This window comes from Aquarana catesbeiana, linkage group LG10 (assembly GCF_042186555.1).
Source record: "Aquarana catesbeiana isolate 2022-GZ linkage group LG10, ASM4218655v1, whole genome shotgun sequence".
Classification (NCBI taxonomy): domain Eukaryota; kingdom Metazoa; phylum Chordata; class Amphibia; order Anura; family Ranidae; genus Aquarana; species Aquarana catesbeiana.
Genome location: NC_133333.1, coordinates 35680576 through 35700427, shown reverse-complemented (window position 1 = coordinate 35700427; position 19852 = coordinate 35680576). Strand labels below are relative to the sequence as shown.

At 44.4% G+C, this 19852-nt stretch overlaps 1 pseudogene; it reads left to right on the top strand.

Moving 5' to 3' along the window:
* LOC141109833 (fish-egg lectin-like) overlaps nt 1–14427 on the top strand; it is a 50311-nt pseudogene extending 35884 nt beyond the window's left edge.
* The last annotated feature ends 5425 nt before the right edge of the window (nt 14428–19852 follow it).

The window sequence follows — 19852 nt, the reverse complement described above, 5'->3', positions numbered from 1 at the left end:
GGCAGAAAACCGAAGATAAAATCCAACAGCCGGCCAGCCTGCAGACACCCGTTCGGGACGAGATACTCAACGATGACGTCAACGCGTCAACCATCCGACATACGTTCCCTCTTAGAAAGACAACGTCTAGGGAATGGGCGACGCACTGACTCATCGCTTTAAATAAGCACAAAGAAACCACGCCTCGTTGTGAAACTTAAGTGGCAGCACCAAGACTCCTAGTCAGAAACAGGAAATACTAGGAGCGTATTAAGTAAATTAATAAACTAATAAACAAAGAGACTTAAAAATCCATAAAAAAGGGACTAATAGTGAAAGCCCAAAAGAACGTAGGGAAACAGGGAAATAAAAAAAATAAAAAATTAATTAATTTAAAAAAAAAAAAAAGAAAAGTGATGTATTTAAGAAAAATCCAATCTAAAGTGTGGCGTTCATGAGAGGACAACCAAATGAATGGATATCACACTACGCCATCTAGTGGAAAGATGAGATCAAACATCAATTAAGCATAGATATGTGAAAAAATACGATAATGAATTAAATGCCTATAATGAGTCTCAATCAATAAAAATAGGCATGTGGGGAAAATATGTCATAGAGACACTGGTGGGAAAAAATGAAATACTAAATTAAAAAATATACAAAAAATAATATATATTAAAAAATAATAAAAAAATATATATATAAAAAATAAAAAATGAAAATTAAGTATAAAAATTGGTTCTGTTTTAAACAGAACCAGTGGAATCACTATATCTAAACTAATCTAGAATTAACCAATAACGGTTAAAGGAATTACTAAAAGTTAACTCGATTGAATAAAGGAGAGGCAAAAAAGGGGAGGTAGAAAGGTAAAAAAATGTATATTAAGTATAGCCACCAAAGGTTCACATCAAGTGTACAAATAGGACTAAAATACTCATGAATTATCTATAAAAGCATTAAGATCAACCTCAACATTGAGCCCAAAAGGGTAGCATTTTAATTTGTATATCCATGCCATCTCCAATCTAGAGATCCCACGTATTAGAGAACCACCCCTCCAATGGGGGGTATACTTATCAATCCCTAAAAAGATCGTCTTGGCAGGATCTCGATTGCTCCCCAGTGTCGGCAGCATTCATGACACTCCCACCACCATGCTTGACTGTAGGCAAGACACACTTGTCTTTGTACTCCTCACCTGGTTGCCGCCACACATGCTTGACACCATCTGAACTAAATAAATTTATCTTGGTCTCATCAGACCCAGACCCCAGGACATGGTTCCAGTAATCCAATCTGCTTGTCCTCAGCAAACTGTTTGTGGGCTTTCTTGTGCATCATCTTTAGAAGAGGCTTCCTTTTGGGATAACAGCCATGCAGACCAATTTGATGCAGTGTGCGGCGTATGGTCTGAGCACTGACAGGCTGACCCCCCCACCCCTTCAACCTCTGCAGCAATGCTGGCAGCACTCAGATAACCTCTAGATATGACGCTGAGCACGTGCACTCAACTTCTTTATTCGACCATGGTGAGGCCTGTTCTGAGTGGAACCTGTCCTGTTAAACCCCTGTATGATCTTGGCCACCGTGCTGCAGCTCAATTTCAGGGTCTTGGCAATTTTCTTATAGCCGAGTCCATATTTATGTAGAACGACAATTCTTTTTTTCAGATCCCTAGAGAGTTCTTTGCCATGAGGTTGAACATCCAGTGACCAGTATGAGAGAGTGAGAGCGATAACACCAAATTTAACACACCTGCTCCCCATTCACACATGAAACCTTGTAACACTAATGGTTCACATGACACCGGGGAGGGAAAATGGCTAATTGGGCCCAATTTGGACATATTCACTTAGGGGTGTACTCACTTTTGTTGCCAGTGGTTTAGACATTATTAGCTGTGTGTTGAGTTATTTTGAGGGGACAGCAAATTTGCACTGTTAATAGTTATTTACAAAAATGTGAGGGGAATACTCAATTTTGTGAGATAATGTATATATATATATATATATATATATGCATTCAGTTTAACAAGAACATTTACACCGTAAAACAAAAAATAACTTACTGTATGTTTGTTTTATTAAATTCCTTCTGTCAGCCAATGGTAGACCAGCTTCCAACGATAGGTGGAGTCCAGGCCCCATATATATAGAACAAACTCTCCCAGCTCTCTATACCATCCACCATCCACCTGCATCCTCAGAAAAGAAAAGAAAGAAAGAAAGAAAGAAAGAAAGAAAGAAAGAAAGAAAGAAAGAAAGAAAGAAAGAAAGAAAGAAAGAAAGAAAGAAAGAAAGAAAGAAAGAAAGAAAGAAAGAAAGAATGGAGAGAAAGTGAGAGAAAGTGAGAGAAAGGAGGGAGGTAAAAAAAAAAAAGTAGAGAGAGAAAGATAGGAGAGAGAGAGAGAGAGAGAGAGAGAGAGAGAAAGAAAGAAAGAAAGAAAGAAGGAAGGAAAGAAAAGAGGAAAGAAAGAAAGAAAGAAAGAAAGAAAGAAAGAAAGAAAGAGAGAGAAAGAAAGAAAGAAAGAAAGGAGGGAGGTAAAGAAAAAAAAGTAGAGAGAGAAAGATAGGAGAGAGAAAGAGAGAGAGAGAGAGAGAGAGAGAGAGAGAGAGAGAGAGAGAGAGGGAGAGGGAGAGGGAGAGGGAGAGAGAGAGAGAGAGGGGGAGAGAGAGAGAAAGGAAAAAAGAAGAGAAAGAGAAAGAAAAGAAAGAAAGAAAGAAAGAAAGAAAGAAAGAAAGAAAGAAAGAAAGAAAGAAAGAAAGAAAGAAAGAAAGAAAGAAAGAAAGAAAGAAAGAAAGAAAGAAAGAAAGAAAGAAAGAAAGGAAGGAGGGAGGGAGGGAGGGAGGGAGGGAGGGAGGAAAGAAAAAGTGTAGAGAGAGAAAGATAGGAGAGAGAGAGAGAGAGAGAGAGAGAGAGAGAGAGAGAGAGAGAGAAGGAAAAAAGAAGAGAAAGAGAAAGAAAGGAGGGAGGGAAAGAAAGAAAGAAAGAAAGAAAGAAAGAAAGAAAGAAAGAAAGAAAGAAAGAAAGAAAGAAAGAAAGAAAGAAAGAAAGAAAGAAAGAAAGATGCTGTTTCTCATACTGTGCATATGGTGTCTTTGTCCTGCTAATCACACCTCCTGCCCTCTGCCACATTACTGAAGCCAAAAGGTAGGTCTCTGATGTGAAGGGACTGATTGGGGTGGTTTGTGATTTGGGGGGTCTTTGTGATGGGGGGGACTCTGATGTGATTTGGGACTCTGACCTGCAGGGGGGGGATCTGACATATAGGGAGGACTCTGGTGTATAGGAGGGACCCTGATGTGATGGGGGGCTCTAATGTGAAGGGGGAACTTTTGATTTTCATGAAGGTGGTTATGCATCATCCTGGGCTTGGGTTTCTTATATATATATATAATTTATTTTAATGATTTTTCTTTGGTTCAGATTTTCAGTGCACAATAATCCCAGGAAAACTGGAACAGATTGATGCCGGCGCTGGTGAAGTGTACGGTGTGAATGATAATGATGACATTTACCGCTGGGTTAATAATGACTGGGAACAAATTCCTGGAAAGCTCATCCATGTTTCTGTTGGACCTGCTGGAGTTTGGGGTGTGAACAGAGCCAACAACGTCTATAAGCTCCAGGATGATGACTGGATGTCTGTATCAGGTAAAAAAAAAAAAAAAATTGATAAATTATACACAAGATATCACCAGAACATATCTAATACATATTTATGCCATCTACATAATATTGAGATACTCTGCTTCACTTTAGAAAGTACATTGCTATTATTCTATTAAAAAAAATAATACACTGCATTTTTTTTATTTTTTTTTTTATTTTTTTGCACTATTGAGTCTGGCAGGAACATAGAGTTGCACAAGTTGACTTGAAATACAACCAGTTACTATGTTATGCACATGCCCTATATAGTAAGCAAAACAATTTAATTACCCCCCTTGAATGAGCCAAATTCTCCTGATTTTCACGCGCTCCCCCCTCCAGGCACTGCAGTTGCAGCTGATAGCCTCACCCCCCTGTCACATCTTCTCATCCCACTGTAGTGCAGGCAGGGACAGCCTATATGAGAGTGACAACTCTGCTCTGAATTCAGGAACAGTGCAGCATTGTTGGCACACCTTCACACGAAGTTGGGTGGACTTCATTGGCAGGAGCAACAGGAATTATCCCTAATCATTGGTGTCAGTGAGAGGAATAGTGCCCCAAGGGCCAGATAAAGTCAATCATATGGCCACCTCTGGCCCCTGGCCCACAGTTTGGAGACCAGTGGCGTCGCTAGGGGGTGGCTTTTGGGGCTATCGCCCGAATCTGGGGCCCATAGCCCCAAGTCTCTGCAGGGGACCCCAAGGGGAGGGGGGGCTTTCTGGGGACCCTTATGTAAGTGGGGGGCTCTCTGGGGACCCTGATGCAAGGGGGAGGCTCTCTGGGACCCTGATTTTAAGGGGGAGGCTCTCTGGGGACCCTGATTTAAGGAGGAGGCTCTCTGGGGACCCTAATTTAAGGGGGGCTCTCTGGGAACCCTGATGTAAGTGGGGGGCTCTCTGGGGACCCTGATACAAGGGGGAGGCTCTCTGGGGACCCTGGTGTAAGGGGGCTCTCTGGGGACCCTGATGTAAGGAGGGGCTTTCCGGGGACCCTGATGTAAGTGGGGGGACTCTCTGGGAAAATATATATACACACATGTATATTACTGTATATACATGTGTATGCCCGCCCAAGCGTATGACTTTCTTTACTACGCTGCTATGGGCTCTAGCCCCAGATCTTTTGTAGACCTAGCAACGCCCCTGTTGGAGACCATTTCATTAGTGTGATGATCAGTGGGAAGAATCCTCCTTACACTCATGGTCATTGGGAAGAATTCCCTCCTTACAGATAGCCAAATAGATCAATGGTGTCAGTGGGAACTTATCTGAGATGCAGAAATTGCTCATTGCTCAAAGTACCCCTAGCAACCTCTGAACGCCTGTGCTAGATACTGTAACATAGATGCCAGCAATCCTGGAAAGATTGGAAGGACATTTTCCTACAACAAGAAATAATGTCTCCCCTGCTGCTGAAACGTTGTGCTTTGTGGACTTGAAGGGGCAAAGCACATTTTAAAAAATAGGAGACTGGCCTACAAAAAGGACGCTTGGCAACTGTGCTATTAGCAATAATGAGATTCAGCCATCTATGTTACTAGACTGGAGGGTTATTGTTTTAATCTTCTCGGGGGTAACTACATTTAATTTAATGGTCCATTGTTCTGTTTTGTGTTTTTTCATTAGGGCTCTTGAAGCAGGTAGATGCTGGTGGTGATAAGTTCTTGGGAGGAGTGAACGCACAAGACAACATTTATTGCTTGAGAAAGAGTTGCACAGTTTCAAGATCTTCTGTTGTATCCTTCACCCCACTGGATGGGAGGCTGAAATACTACAGCTGTGGGCTAGTGGGGTGCTGGGGAGTCAACAGCGCCAACCAGATTTACTTCCGCCACAATGTCAAACCAACATCATGCCTAGGAACCCAATGGCAGCATGTTGAAGGTGGTCTGGTGATGATAGAGGTTGGCACAGATGGTTCTGTGTATGGAGTCAACTCAGCAGGCAACGTATACCGAAGGTAATTTTTTAACTATGTATGCAGTAGCATTAAAGCAATGTGTATATACAGTAAATGTTACTTTTGTAGAGAAGTGGTAATGGTAAATGTTGAAGGTAAGCCAATTGGAAAAGTCTACTAGTTAGGCCTCATGCACACTGAACATTTTTGAACTTTTTTACAGCTGCTGATTTTGGCTTCAGACATTTTTTTCCACAGTCAATAAACTCACCAGCTTGTTATCCTATGTGTCCATGCACATAGTGGGTTCTGAGAGGCGTTTTTCAGCTGTAAAAATGCTCTAACGTAAAAAAAAACACCTTAAAAATGCAGGTAAACTCTAAAAACAGTTCTCACCAGCGTTTTTTAACGTTTTTGATCCATTGAAAGATAAATAAATAAATAAAACACTAAAAAACGCTATTGTAATGTGAAGGAATGTGATGTAGATAATAATAATAGTAATCTGAAAATGTCTATTTTCTTATGTGCATACATATTTTTCTCCTTACTCATTATATAAGTATACAGGTTTGCTCTGTTCCTATATTTTCTCAAGATGGCGGGTACCCCCTACATCCCACACATCAGAAGAACGCGGAACTAAAGATAAAACCAAAGACAGTCAGACCTCGTTATGAACATTCTCCATTTTCTTTTTCTATCTTAACCAATGAGATGTACCTATTAGACTAACATAGCAATGACGTATTTGTGTGTATAAAACATTAACACCGCCTTGAATAAATTAGAAGTGTAAAAGGTAACGGTGCTGAGCGTGTCTCAGAGTGTTTACTTTTATATGCATGCATATCAACACTTTTCAAATTAGAGACAGCAGCAGATAACCTTGGGCTCGATTGGAGCTCTTAATCATTTCCATAACAGCTGGTGCCGAAACCCGGGACCTCAGGCTACAGTCGAAGTTATACCGCGACAAGCATTCGGGCGTTAACTGATTGATGAGAGTGGGGTTTGCGCAGCCCTAACAGTACCGGTGAGTTTGATTTATATTCTTACCACTGTACGACTTTCTTATCTTTCGGTTGACGGCTGGATTCTGTCGGTATGCTGAGACTGTCTCAGAGGCAGGTAACTCCTCGCCTGAGGTTGTTTTAACGAACCTGCCAATGGGTTTCTGCTGACTGTATTTTTTGTTCACTGTCTGCCATTCTTTGGGCTACGAAACTCAGCAGTCTAAAAGTGCTACATGTGTGAATGTGTGGTCTCATCTCCAGATGAGCTTTCGGCCTCTGGGATAAGATTGTTTCCCTTGTGGCAAACGTTTATAGACGGGTTACTCTGGGTTCGATGAACCTTTGAGGGTTATCTCAGCTGCTGGCTTTGCAGTCTGAAAGTGTTACAGAAGTCTCACCCCAAGAAGAGTTGTCGGCCTCTTGGTGTAGAGCTGTAGAAAAAACGTCTATAAACGGGTTTATTTTTGCAGGGTGGTCTGCCCTTGTGGTTATCTTAGCCTGCTGAAATTTTGCAGTTCGAAGAGTGGCAGGTGTAATGTCCTGTCGTGAGTGTATTTGTGATTTACTGTTTGCTATACACGAGAGGGGTTGGGGAGGGGGGGCTGCCCGGGGGATCTGTTGGGTCGCGGGCCGTTGCTCCTCACTACCCCTGATGTGTTTGTTCTTGTTCTGAGATTAACCGTACATTAGTCTTATGTGCCCCCACCGAAGGAATTTGCTGATAAGAACGCTGAGAAAAATATTAACTCCTTGGTTGTATGTATTACCCTCTCAAGCCGTTAGCCGAGAAACAGAAAGTGATATTGTAAAGAAAGTGATATTGCAAAGAAGAAGATGTTGAAATAGTTAAAGTTGAAAGAAGTGGCGAAAGTTATGTTGCTGAAGAAACAGGGAGAAAAATCCTGTGTGATAAAGAAAATTGGATAAAGGAAGTTAAGAAAGATGGCGATTGTATTATGTATGTGTATCACAGAGCTGATGATATGTTGGAACTTGAAACAAAGGAGGGGAGGGACAGCACTGCCCTCCGTCTAACAACCACTCCTTTCTCACCACCCAAGCACAACCCACTGTGACAACTCAGCCCGGCGGCCATCTTAGTGCACCCATTCCTTCACTTTCTACCCAGCCCAGTGCACTTCCTGCCGGCGGCCATCTTGGTACACCCAGTAAGCTTAAACAGCCTGTACCCAGCCCTCCCTGTTTTAAACCAAGATGGTTCATACCACACACCTGTCTTCCCCAATACGGGAGCATCACATTCCCAGGCCGGATATGTTAATGATGAAGAAGCATCTGAGTGGGAAGCCCAACAGCAGGCAGCAAGGTCACCCACTGATTTAACCCCCAATCCGGCTCCAGACTCTCAGTTCCGAGAGGATCTCAAACACATGCTGGCAACCGTAAGGAACAGTGCTTCTTGCCAGCCCCCGCCCCAACAACAGTCTTGGTTACCAGAAGGGGCACCAGTGATGTATGTCGCTTTTACTCTATCACAAGCAGCGGCCTTAGTGACAAGTCTGCCTGACCCAGAGAAGCAGCCAATTCCCTTCTACAACAGGATAGTGCAGATACAAGAAACTTACTCAGCTGCCTGGAGAGACTTGATCAGCCTATGCCAAATCAAAGCAGGATATGTCTTTTGGCCAGTCATGCAGACGGCCTTCAATGATGCCAGCCTGACAAGTGCCACTTCCTACACCTCAGGCGTGGAGTTCTGTGCACAACTCCACGACTGGGCAAAGGAGAAGTTGACGGATCAGAAGACCACAATCCAAGATATTACCCAAGATAAAGGGGAGTCTGAAGAAGTATCATACTAAACTCGTACAGGCCTTTGATGATCTGAGTTTCTCCCACTATGAAAAGAGACACACACGTTTCCTGCGTGGGAGTGGATGGGGTGCTCCGCTCCAGTCCATTTGTAGAGCCACTCCAAGTGGGGACATTTCCTGATTTGCTTGCCAGATTTGTGGTGTCCTCTACATGTCCCTTGAATCTACTAGGAGCTGACGTGTTGTCCGGACTACAGGCCTCAATCAGGACACGCCTGAAGGGGGGATGAAGTTACATACTCCCCTATCTTTAGAAGACTCATCTGCCTTGTGTTCTCTGCCTCTCCTGATGACACTTAATGAAGAAAAAACTTCAAGTTCAATACTGCAGGAAGTACTTGACAGAATCCCTGCGTGCCTATGGTCCACAGGACCGGAAGACAACGGTCACTTAAAGGTGCCACCAGTTTCAGTCAAGCTAAAAGAGGGCGCATCATTGCCCCGGAAACCACAATAACCCCAAGAAGAGAATCCTAAAAAGAGAACCAGGTACCTGCTGCTGATGCCTTTGACTGCAAAATACCTCACAGAGGTGGACCTTACAAACGTTTTCTTCAGTGTCCACCCTCACCCCTCCTGCTGGTACCTTTTTGCATTCATCCATGGAAAGAAACGGAAACATACCTAAACAGTTGTGCCACAAGGGGTACAGAACTTTCCAAGCCAGTCTGCAAAAACTATGGCTATCATCCTTGACACATGACAAGAGGAACACCCGGAAGTGATTCTCTTCCAACATGTTGATGACCTTCTCCTTTGTGCAGCTGACTTACCCCCTGTTGAACTCACCTCAGAAAGCCTGTTGTGCTATCTTGCCAACCAGGGCTGCAGAGCCTCAAAGCCCAAATTGCAGTGGTGCTCAACACCTGTCATTTTCCTTGGACTAATTTCCTAGTGCAGAGCATGGATTCCAGAAGCCTTCCTACTGATGCTCTGCAATCAGACCCTTCCAGATGTCTCCTGAAGAAATATCTAAAGTTTGAAGCCTTTAAGTGCGCCACCCCCGGCGCTAGGGCTCCCAGCCTACGGCAAAACGCTCAAGTTCTTTGTATCCGAACGTCTGGGACATGCTGCAGGTGTACTCACCCAATCACACGGCATCAGCCTACGCCCCGTAGGATATTATTCCCGTCGGGTGGATGTGGTAGCAAGAGGAGGCCTATTGTGTCTGTGAGCTGGCTTTGCTACACAAGCCTTGCTTGACAAAACTTTGAACTTGGTCCTCGGACACTGCCTCGTTCTGCTTGCTCCCCATGACGTTGTTGCCATATTCAACCAAGATCCAGCCGAAACACTAGTCTACTACCAGACACTTGAGACTCCTGTGTTCCCTCCTACTGGACAGCATTACTCTATTACGTTGTCAAACACTGAACCCTACCACCCTTCTTCCACTTCTCGAGGGGGGAAAGGAGGAGGAGGAGTAGAGTCTTGACTTGTTACCCCATGACCACACAGGACACGCGGTCACCACTGAAAACACTGTTCTACAAGCTGAAGCCTTACCACTGGTGATGTCTGCACAGGAGGCAGAGCTGTAAGCACTTACTACAGCATATAAATGGGCAGAGGGAAAAAGAGCCAACATTCATATGGACTCAAGATATGCTTTCAGCATTGCCCATGATTATGGTGTTATCTAGGACAGAGGATTCCTGATGGCTGCAGGAACACTTGTGAAAACTTGATTGATGCCTTGCTTCTCACAACCCAAGTGACTATTATGAGTAAAAGCACACGACAAAATGAACTCAAAGGAAGCTTAAGGCAATCATCGAGCCAATACAGCTGCCAAACAGACAGCTGGTGGTCCACGGGAAGTGGACAGCAGGGTGGTAGAAGAAGACCACCCCATGCTTACCTTACAGACTTTCCCAGTGGACAGAGTTTATCTAAAAGAACTACAGGAAACAACAAGTCCGGATAAGAAGGAAAGCTGGAAATGGAGAGGAGGAACTCTCAGAAATGGACTATTCGAGTGCAACAAGAAGCCTTGTCTACCCAGGAGTATGTACCCAGCCGTGGTGCAATGGACACATGGAGCTGCCCACTTGACAAAGACTTTTATGAACTCTCTTATCAACAAGTGTTGCACCAAGAGTTACTCCACTGACCGACAGCTTCTGCAGATCATGCATTATCTGCACCAAATGTAACCCAGGATGCACAGAAGAAGCACAGAAGAAGCACCTGGCAAAAGCCCTATACCCCATTCCAGAGGATGCAAATTGATCATTCTCAAGTGCCAAGAAGTGGCAGATTCGAATACACCCTAGTGGAAGTGGTCACGACTGCCAGGACCCACAGCTAAGAAACTACTAAGTAAGATAGTATGTAGATTTGGGGTCCCAGAGGTGATATTGAGAGATCAGGGACCAGCCTTAACAACAACCCTTACTAAAGAGATTTGGGCAGCACTGGGGGTTCAGTTGGCACTACACATCCCATACCACCCTCAAAGTAGCGGGAAGGTAGAAAGGATGAATGGGACACTAAAAACAGGATGTTAAAGATGGCCCAAGAGACTAACATGAGTTGGCCAGACAGTTAGCCCATTGCCCTGTTCAGTGTCAGACACACCCCCAGGGGAAACATGCCCTATCCCCTTATGAAATTTTGTTTGGTTCAGCTCCCAGACTTGGTTGTTACTTTCCACAACAGTTACAGTTACAGTCTGATGTGTTGACTAATTATGTAACCACATTATCACGAGAATTAACCTGAATGCATGTCCAGGTGTTTTCTTCCATTCCAGATCCTGAATTAAATACAGGAACACATCAACTACTGTCTGGAGATACTTGAGCCAAGTTATGATGGTCCATTCCAAGTTTTGCTGACCACAGCCACCTCAGTCAAGTTGGCCAGGAAGAACACCTGAATGCACGCTTATCACTGCAGGAGAGCGTGTTTTCGGGTGCTGCATATCCTTTTTCTGTTTGATCTAGGGGGGAGGGGCCCGGGAGGTGGCCATCACAAAAATGATAACATAATTACGTTTTGGTGTAACTCTTCAGGTACACATGTGACCACCTTTACCTTAGATTACTGTGACATAGTACCTTGTCCGTTTGACCCTTCATGGTGATGCCATTGGTACAGTGATATCCCTGACGGTAAGGACATATATGTATGCCACACAGACAGTTACTGGGGACAGAGTTGTGGTTTCTGTGGGGGCCAGTGGGTTGGAACACAGGGCCAGACTGGGCGACCACAGAGTGCATTAGAAAAAAAAAAAAAAGGAAGATGAAAATAGAAAGCCCCATATCCTAACCAAAGATACCCCTGATACATACACTGACCCAGCACACAGTCAGAGGAGGAAGCGAGCAGCTCTCTCCGGAAGCTTTGATCCTCATGTATACATACATGTCATAGGGGTTACAAGGGGGGTCCCTGATGAGTTTAAAGCCAGGGATCAGGTAAAAGCTGGTTTTGAGTCTTTGATCCCCATAACAACTGTCAGCAAGAATGTAGATTGGATTAACTACATGTCATGGTTATGCAATAGAGTTTGTCGATCAGCATACCTGTCTCCATGTGTTCATCTCTAGAGACCAGCTGACCCTCACCAGACTGCTTTTGTAACCTCTCCTATAAGCATGGCCCCACCCCAGGCCCTATCAGGGAACCCTATATTAACCTGTGCACTGCAAGCCAGCAGTGCTGATCAACCACTGTGTGTTAGCCTCTGTGTGTACTTGCTATGTTTCCTACATCTGATTTCTGTTACCGACTTTGGCCTGTTCCCGACCATCCCTGTTTGCCTGTGACCCTGATGTTCCAGCCAGCTGCCTCCTTCCTCTTCTCCTGTAATCTACCGTGAGCGTGAGCTGTGAGACCCTGGGGGCCGCGACCTGGAGCCAGACTGCAGCGCAGTCCATCCTCACCACTAGAGGCTCTGGTGAACACCTGCTGGCTCTTAGACTCCGCGCCCTGGGGAATCTATGCTCTAGCTCCCAGTGGGATCTGTGTCAGTGATCCAGTAGACCTGCTTCCTGAACCTCCCAGGGTTCAATCCGCAGCAGTCAGCCGTAGGGTCCACTACCTTGCGGTGCACTCCTGATCCCAACGGTGTGCATCTGTCACCCAGCCTCTAGGTGACATGACACTACACATATTATAACCAACAGAGATTTGTAAATTACTCTAAAGATGCCCTCCAGGGAATTGCTGACCAGTTAGCCCCCACTTCCTACATGACATTCCAGGACCGGATGGCCTTAGACATGGTGCTAGCTGGGAAAGGAGGTGTTTTGTAAAATCATAGGAAAAAACGGGAACCTATTGTACATACATTCCTGATAATATTGGCCCAAATGGTAAGGTTACTCTAGCTATAAAGAAATTAGAAGATCTGTCACTGGAGTTGAAGAAGAACTCAGGTATCACAGACCCATGGGACCAATACTTTAGCTGGATGAGTGGGTGGCAGAAGGTGCTCATCCAGATACGGGTAACGGTATTAATAATCCTGGTTCTTTTAGCCCTGATTGTATGCTGTATTCTACCTTTCGTAAAAAGTTAATGAACAAGGCTGTAGACAATAGCACACCTACATTTCTCCACCAAGAAGAAGAGGACCCCCTTATGATGGAAGATGACAAACCCTTCACTCCTCTACAGTCACTCCCTGTCCATAACCTCACAATCCTATAGGGTTATAGGGATAGATAGCGCCTGACTGCACCTCTCCAGCTGTATCGAGGAGGGAAGTGAACAGTTGCTGCCCAATTCTATATACAGCCTAAAAGAGTTGCTGAGGAGAAGGGCCAGGCCAAAGTGGGACCTTTAGTATTAGGGACAGAAAAGAGAAAATAGTCATTTTAGGGGGGATTGTGAAGGAATGTGATGTAGATAATAATAATAGTAATCTGAAAATGTCTATTTTCTTATGTGCATACATATTTTTCTCCTTACTCATTATATAAGTATACAGGTTTGCTCTGTTCCTATATTTTCTCAAGATGGCGGGTACCCCCTACATCCCACACATCAGAAGAACGCGGAACTAAAGATAAAACCAAAGACAGTCAGACCTCGTTATGAACAGTCTCCATTTTCTTTTTCTATCTTAATCAATGAGATGTACCTATTAGACTAACATAGCAATGACGTATTTGTGTGTATAAAACATTAACACCGCCTTGAATAAATTAGAAGTGTAAAAGGTAACGGTGCTGAGCGTGTCTCAGAGTGTTTACTTTTATATGCATGCATATCAACACTTTTCAAATTAGAGACAGCAGCAGATAACCTTGGGCTCGATTGGAGCTCTTAATCATTTCCATAACAGTAAAAACATTGATAAACTCACTGCAAAGCTACTGGCGTTTTTTATAACATTATTATAACGTCCAGTATGCATGAGGCCTTATAATTCCTTATAATTCAGCAACTGCTGTGCATGCTCACATTCGTGTTAGAGGATTCTTGACTTTTTGCTCTCTTTATTCAACTGAGATTGTACTTTTTGAACCCTCAAATGGGCATTAAATGCTACCCCCCATTGACCATTTTTATCTTTGACTATTTGGTCAGTCTGAAAAGCTGATCCTATTAATGGATTTCTGATTTGCTATATTGGGTCCATACAAATTTCCTTAAACGAAACGCTATTTTTAATATCATTTTTTATGTTGTATAACTGAGAGAGATTTTTGTTTCAGGGATGGAATCAGTGCCAGAACTCCAACTGGAGCATCCTGGACCGAGCTGGACTTCTGCGCCACTTTCAAACACGTCACTTACGACAACGGCTATTTGTGGCTCCTCAACACAAATGGTGACATCTATCGATGTGTAGAAGCAGATAACTGATTTGGCCATGACACAAGACCAAGCAGAGCAATCTATAGCATGATCTGAGTCTAGATGATTACATGGATTGTTCTCTCTGTCTATTCATCCCTGTTAATTGGTGTTCGGGTATTCTTGTATTTCTGCAATGATTTACACCGCCACTAAAGGCATCTAATTCTAGCTAAGACTTTCAGGACATCACATAATTGTATCTAATTTCAAACATTTTTCATAGCAAATAAACTTTTTTTCTTTAAAACTGTTTTATTTGTCATTGTCAGAGAAATACTGCCAAACAGGTTATTTATTTCACTTTATTTGAATCTAACAATGCTGAATTTGCAACAGTCAGGCTTCTTCTTTCACAGTCCAATCACAGGCTGGGGGGAGGGACAAGACCTATGAATGTTTTTTAACCGCTTCAATACTGAGCACTTTCACTCCCTTCCTGCCCAGACCAATTTTAAGCTTTCAGCGCTTTCACACTTTGAATGACAATTGCGCAGTTATGCAACACTGTACCCCTTTGACATTTTTATCATTCTTTCCACACAAATAGAGCTTTCTTTTAGTGGTATTTAATCACCACTGCTAAAAACAAAAAAAACAAAAAAAAGACCAAAAATTTTGAAAAATAAACAGTTTTTCTTCATTTCTGTCAGAAAATTTTGTAAATAAGTCAGTTTTCTCCTTCACAGATGTGCGCTGATGAGGCGGCACTGATGGGCACTGATGAGGTGGCACTGATGAGAAGGCATGCCCCACTGATGGGCACTGATAGGTGGCACTGATATGCAGCACTGATGAGCACTGATAGGTGGCACTGATATGCAGCACTGATGAGCACTGATAGGCGGCACTGATGGGCATTGATAGGCGGCACTGATGGGCATTGATAGGCAGCACGGATAGGTGGCGCTGATGGGTGGCACTGATGGGCAGCACTAATGGGCGCAACTGATGAGCAGGCATTTACGGACACTGAAAGGCAGCACTGACTGGTATCACTGATGGGCACAGATTGGCATCACTAATGGGCACAAATTGGCATCACTGATGGGCACAAATTGGCATCGCTGATGGGCACAGCGATCCGGTACAATGGCTGGCTTCTCTGATAACACTATTTGCCAGTGCAGCCAGTCAGTGTCTCTGATCACTAGCCACACCAATGCCAATGTCACTATACTAGTGCAGCTAGTCACAATGTCCCCAATCACTGCCACACCACTCACAATGTTGCCAGATCAGTGCAGCCAGCATCAGTGTTCCAGATCACCATCACTCCAGTCTGTGTTACCAATCCAGTGTACACCATCAACAGTGTTCCTGATTGCTGCCACACCAGTCTCAGTATCAGCAGACCAATGTAAGTCAGAAACAGCGTTCCTGATCACTGCCACACTCCCCTCAATGCAGGCCGTAGATAATTTTTTTTCCTGGGGGAGTTCTGGTCTTTCAAACTTAAAGTGGAGGTCCACACAAGGATGGAAGGGAGGGGGTGCAGATACCTGTATAATACAGGTATTTGCACCCACTTCCAGGCATACATCACCGCGGTCATTGCGCTGACCTACGCCACTTCCCGCACCCCCCCCCCGCTGTCTGCTGGGAGACACACGGGTCCCAGAGACAGCAGGGACCATTCGGATTGAGCAGCACGACTCGCGCATGCGCAGTAGGGAACCAGGAAGTGAAGTCTCCGCTTTAAAGGCATCATTTACACTTTAATGTTGGGAGAGGTACGGTAAAAACATGTAACAGCAGAGTGGGACCATGAGGCTTTGCAATGCAGCGCAGCAAAAATTATCCCCATTCAACTGAATAGAACGCAATGCATGCAGTTGTGGTGCGGTAGTGTACTCACTAGTACAGCGAGCTCCTCCTAAGCTCCCTCGTTTTTTTTTTTTTCGTTCAGCCCGCTGTGTTGAACTAAAAAAAACTTACCATGTGAACCAGGCTTTAGATCTCATTCATATGTTCTAAATGGCCATGGAATGGCAAATATACCATGAATACCTACAGCCAGGATCCCAGATGTTCCAATTTTTGTCAGCTGCTCAGCCTGTTCACCTGAGTGATGGGCTGAAAAGAGCCACTGCTGTTAACATGTATCTGTACATTCAGTGGTCCCCATGTTTAAGCTCCGGGGGACAAAGCAAAACACGTTGGGGTATGGCCTGGCGGGAACCCGGGCTGAAGTCTCTCCCATCCCTACTACATTACCATAGGACTCCGTGGATGTGCGGCACCAGGGATTTTTTTTCCTCTTTTTCCTTTAGTGACTACAGGAGCTGGGATGAACTCCATCCCTTGCCGGCAATCCTGCAGCACATTCAGTATCATCTACATTACTCCTCACATCAATTGAGCCTCAGCGACACATTAACAAACCGCGGCTCACAGTGGTTACCTGCTGTTAGGGACAAATTTCTGACCCTGGATGCAGAGAGGCTTTATCCAAGGGCAAAAATGTATCCCTACCTGCAAGTCACCACTGGATGTGCAGATACATGTGAATACATGTTTACAGCATCAGACAGCCTTGGCAGTTTTCAGCCCATCACTCAGGTGTACAGGCTGAGCAAAGATTGGAACATCTGAGATCCTGGGTGCAGGTATTTGCAGTATAATTGCTGCACCATGGTCATAGGATGTATAATTCAGACCCAAGACTGGATTTTTTGTGTCCTACAAAATTTTATGAAATGTTTTAAGAGATGAAAAAAAAAATTGTGCATTGCCTACCACAGTATGGTGCCCTTTGCACATGGTCAATATCTTTGGCTTTTATTCAGTCTTATGCCCCGTACACACGGTCGGACATTGATCGGACATTCCGACAACAAAATCCTAGGATTTTTTCCGACGGATGTTGGCTCAAACTTGTCTTGCATACACACGGTCACACAAAGTTGTCGGAAAATCCGATCGTTCTGAACGCGGTGACGTAAAACACGTACGTCGGGACTATAAACGGGGCAGTAGCCAATAGCTTTCATCTCTTTATTTATTCTGAGCATGCGTGGCACTTTGTCCGTCGGATTTGTGTACACACGATCGGAAATTCCGACAACGGATTTTGTTGTCGGAAAATTTTATAGCAAGCTCTCAAACTTTGTGTGTCGGAAAATCCGATGGAAAATGTGTGATGGAGCCTACACACGGTCGGAATTTCCGACAACAAGGTCCTATCACACATTTTCCGTCGGAAAATCCAACCGTGTGTACGGGGCATTAAACTGTAGTAAACCCAGCTTTTGAACTTGTACCTACAAGTAAGCCTATAATAACGCTTACCTGTAGGTACAGTGAATATCTCCTAAACTTGTGGTGTTTAGGAGATATTCACATGGAAAGCAGCCGTGATGTCACCGGTGCATGCGCTCTGAAGGGACGGCATACCGCTTGGTTGTACTTCTTCTGGAGGGGAGTGCAGTTCGTTCTGCACTTTTGTGACCCATTTTTAGCTGACAGCCAGCTATAGCCCGCTGTCAGCTCACATCGCTCAGCAGGTCCAGGCTGTAGAAAGATCCTAACTTTAAAGTCAGGATTCACCCAGATGCCTGGACCAGCAGCTAGCCAGCCGCTCTTGCCCCCTCCACAGCCTGGCATTCCAGTGAGCTTGGGGGAGAGGGGGGCAGAGCCAGGGACTGACAGTCACAACTCTTTGCTCACTGAAGGCTGAGAACTGAGTGATCAGCGGTCTTTGATCGCTCTGTTGTTTGTCTAATGCCGCGTACACACGACCAGACTGTATGGCAGACTTTGTCCGGCAGACTTTTCTACGGACTTTACGACGGACTTTCCAAATGAACGGACTTGCCTACACACGATCAACCAAAGTCCGACGGATTTGTATGTGATGACGTACGACCCGACTAAAATAAGGAAGTTCATAGCCAGTAGCCAATAGCTGCCCTAGCGTCGGTTTTTGTCCGTCGGACTAGCATACAGACGAGTGGACTTTTCGACCGGAATCGAGTCCGTCGGACAGATTTGAAACATGTTTCAAATCTGTCCAGTGACCATAGCATTCCTGGGAGCAGCCACATACCAGCGGGCTAGGCTTGCGTGGCTTATAGGAATGAGAACTTCTGTAGGTGTTGCTATACTAAGCTACAGTATATTCCCTGACCACCTGTGAGAATTACAGTACACTGTTCTTTATACATTTGGTTGGTTTTTGTGATACACAAGATAAAATGTCCAGAACATAATCATTTCAAACATTAAAAAAGTCTCACACATATGCTATTGGCTACTGCCCCGTTTATAGTCCCGCGTTCAGAACGTTCAGATTTTCCGACAACTTTGTGTGACCGTGTGTATGCAAGACAAGTTTGAGCCAACATAAAAAAATACATGGATTTTGTTGTCGGAATGTCCGATCAATGTCCGACCGTGTGTACGGGGCATAAGTGTGTCCATGCTGCTGGTGGTAGAAGTGTTTTATTGATTTACAACCTTGTGTAAAAAATAAAATTTTCATTTTATTTCTGCAGTTTCTACTGTCCTGGCCTCCAAATCTGTGATAGTCAGAAAATTAGATGATTAAATTATGCCCCTTAAAAGCTTGAAAGTGCACCTTGGATTTTGAGCTCCATTATGCAGCTAGGCTGCAAAAAAGTATGACATACTGTGTCAGGTATTCCCATACTCAGAAGGAATAGCAGAATGTGGTTTGGGGTTTATTTCTAAGTATGCCCATTATGGAATACATAAGTATTCATAGTGTGAGAAATATCTTATTAATTGAGAGCTGGGTTTTAAAAATTTAATTTCATTTTTTTTCTTCATTTTCCAAAAACTTGTGGCTAAAAATGTGGTCTTCAAAAGACTCGCCATGCCTCTAATTAAATTCATTGGAGGGTCTACTTTGCAAAATATGGGTATTTTGTGGGTATGTCTGGCACTTCAGGGCCTCAAGAAATGTAATAGGTAGTTAGTGTAGCACCCTGATGTTTAGGCTATCAAATTTAGTTGTCAAGTGATAGTTGCCTTGGCCAATTGTTAGGAGATCAATTGGTTCCTCTCTAAATCTGGACTCGTTGCACCCTTTCACTTCTGTTACTAGCTGGCTCTATGCTGGTAACACTAGATAAGACAGGGGCTTTGTAAACTCAGACATGAATGGATGAATGTCTCAGCCAATGGGCAGGGATTTTCTTTGGCCCCTTTCGCCTGTTGGGAGCACCTATTTATTTGGGTGGAGTCAGGTGATCGGGTTTCTGTGCCACCTAGACGGCTGTCTGGGTGTACGTGTGTTATTCTGCTGCTAGGCCGTAAGCCCTTAGGCTATAACAGGGACATCTGGCTGCTAGGCTGTCTGAGGGCCTATCCAGAAGCAGGAGAAGCAGCGTGGGGTTGGGACTGAGGGTTTGTAGTCCAACCAGGAGTTCAGCCGTGTGGGGAACTAGCTGTGGTTGGAGGTAGAAGGGGAAGCTGTCACCACTAAGGGACTATCCACCTTGTTACCAGAGATCACTGTGAGTAAGCTGAGGACAGTACCAGAGCAGTCTTCTCACCAGCCGGGGACGGTGAAGAAGTGGGAAAACTTCAACAAGTGCCAAGTCAGGGACCCAGTGGGACAGCAGAGGTGACACTTGCGGAGCATCAGTGAGTGCCAAGCCAGGGATCTAGCGTGTCAGCAGACAT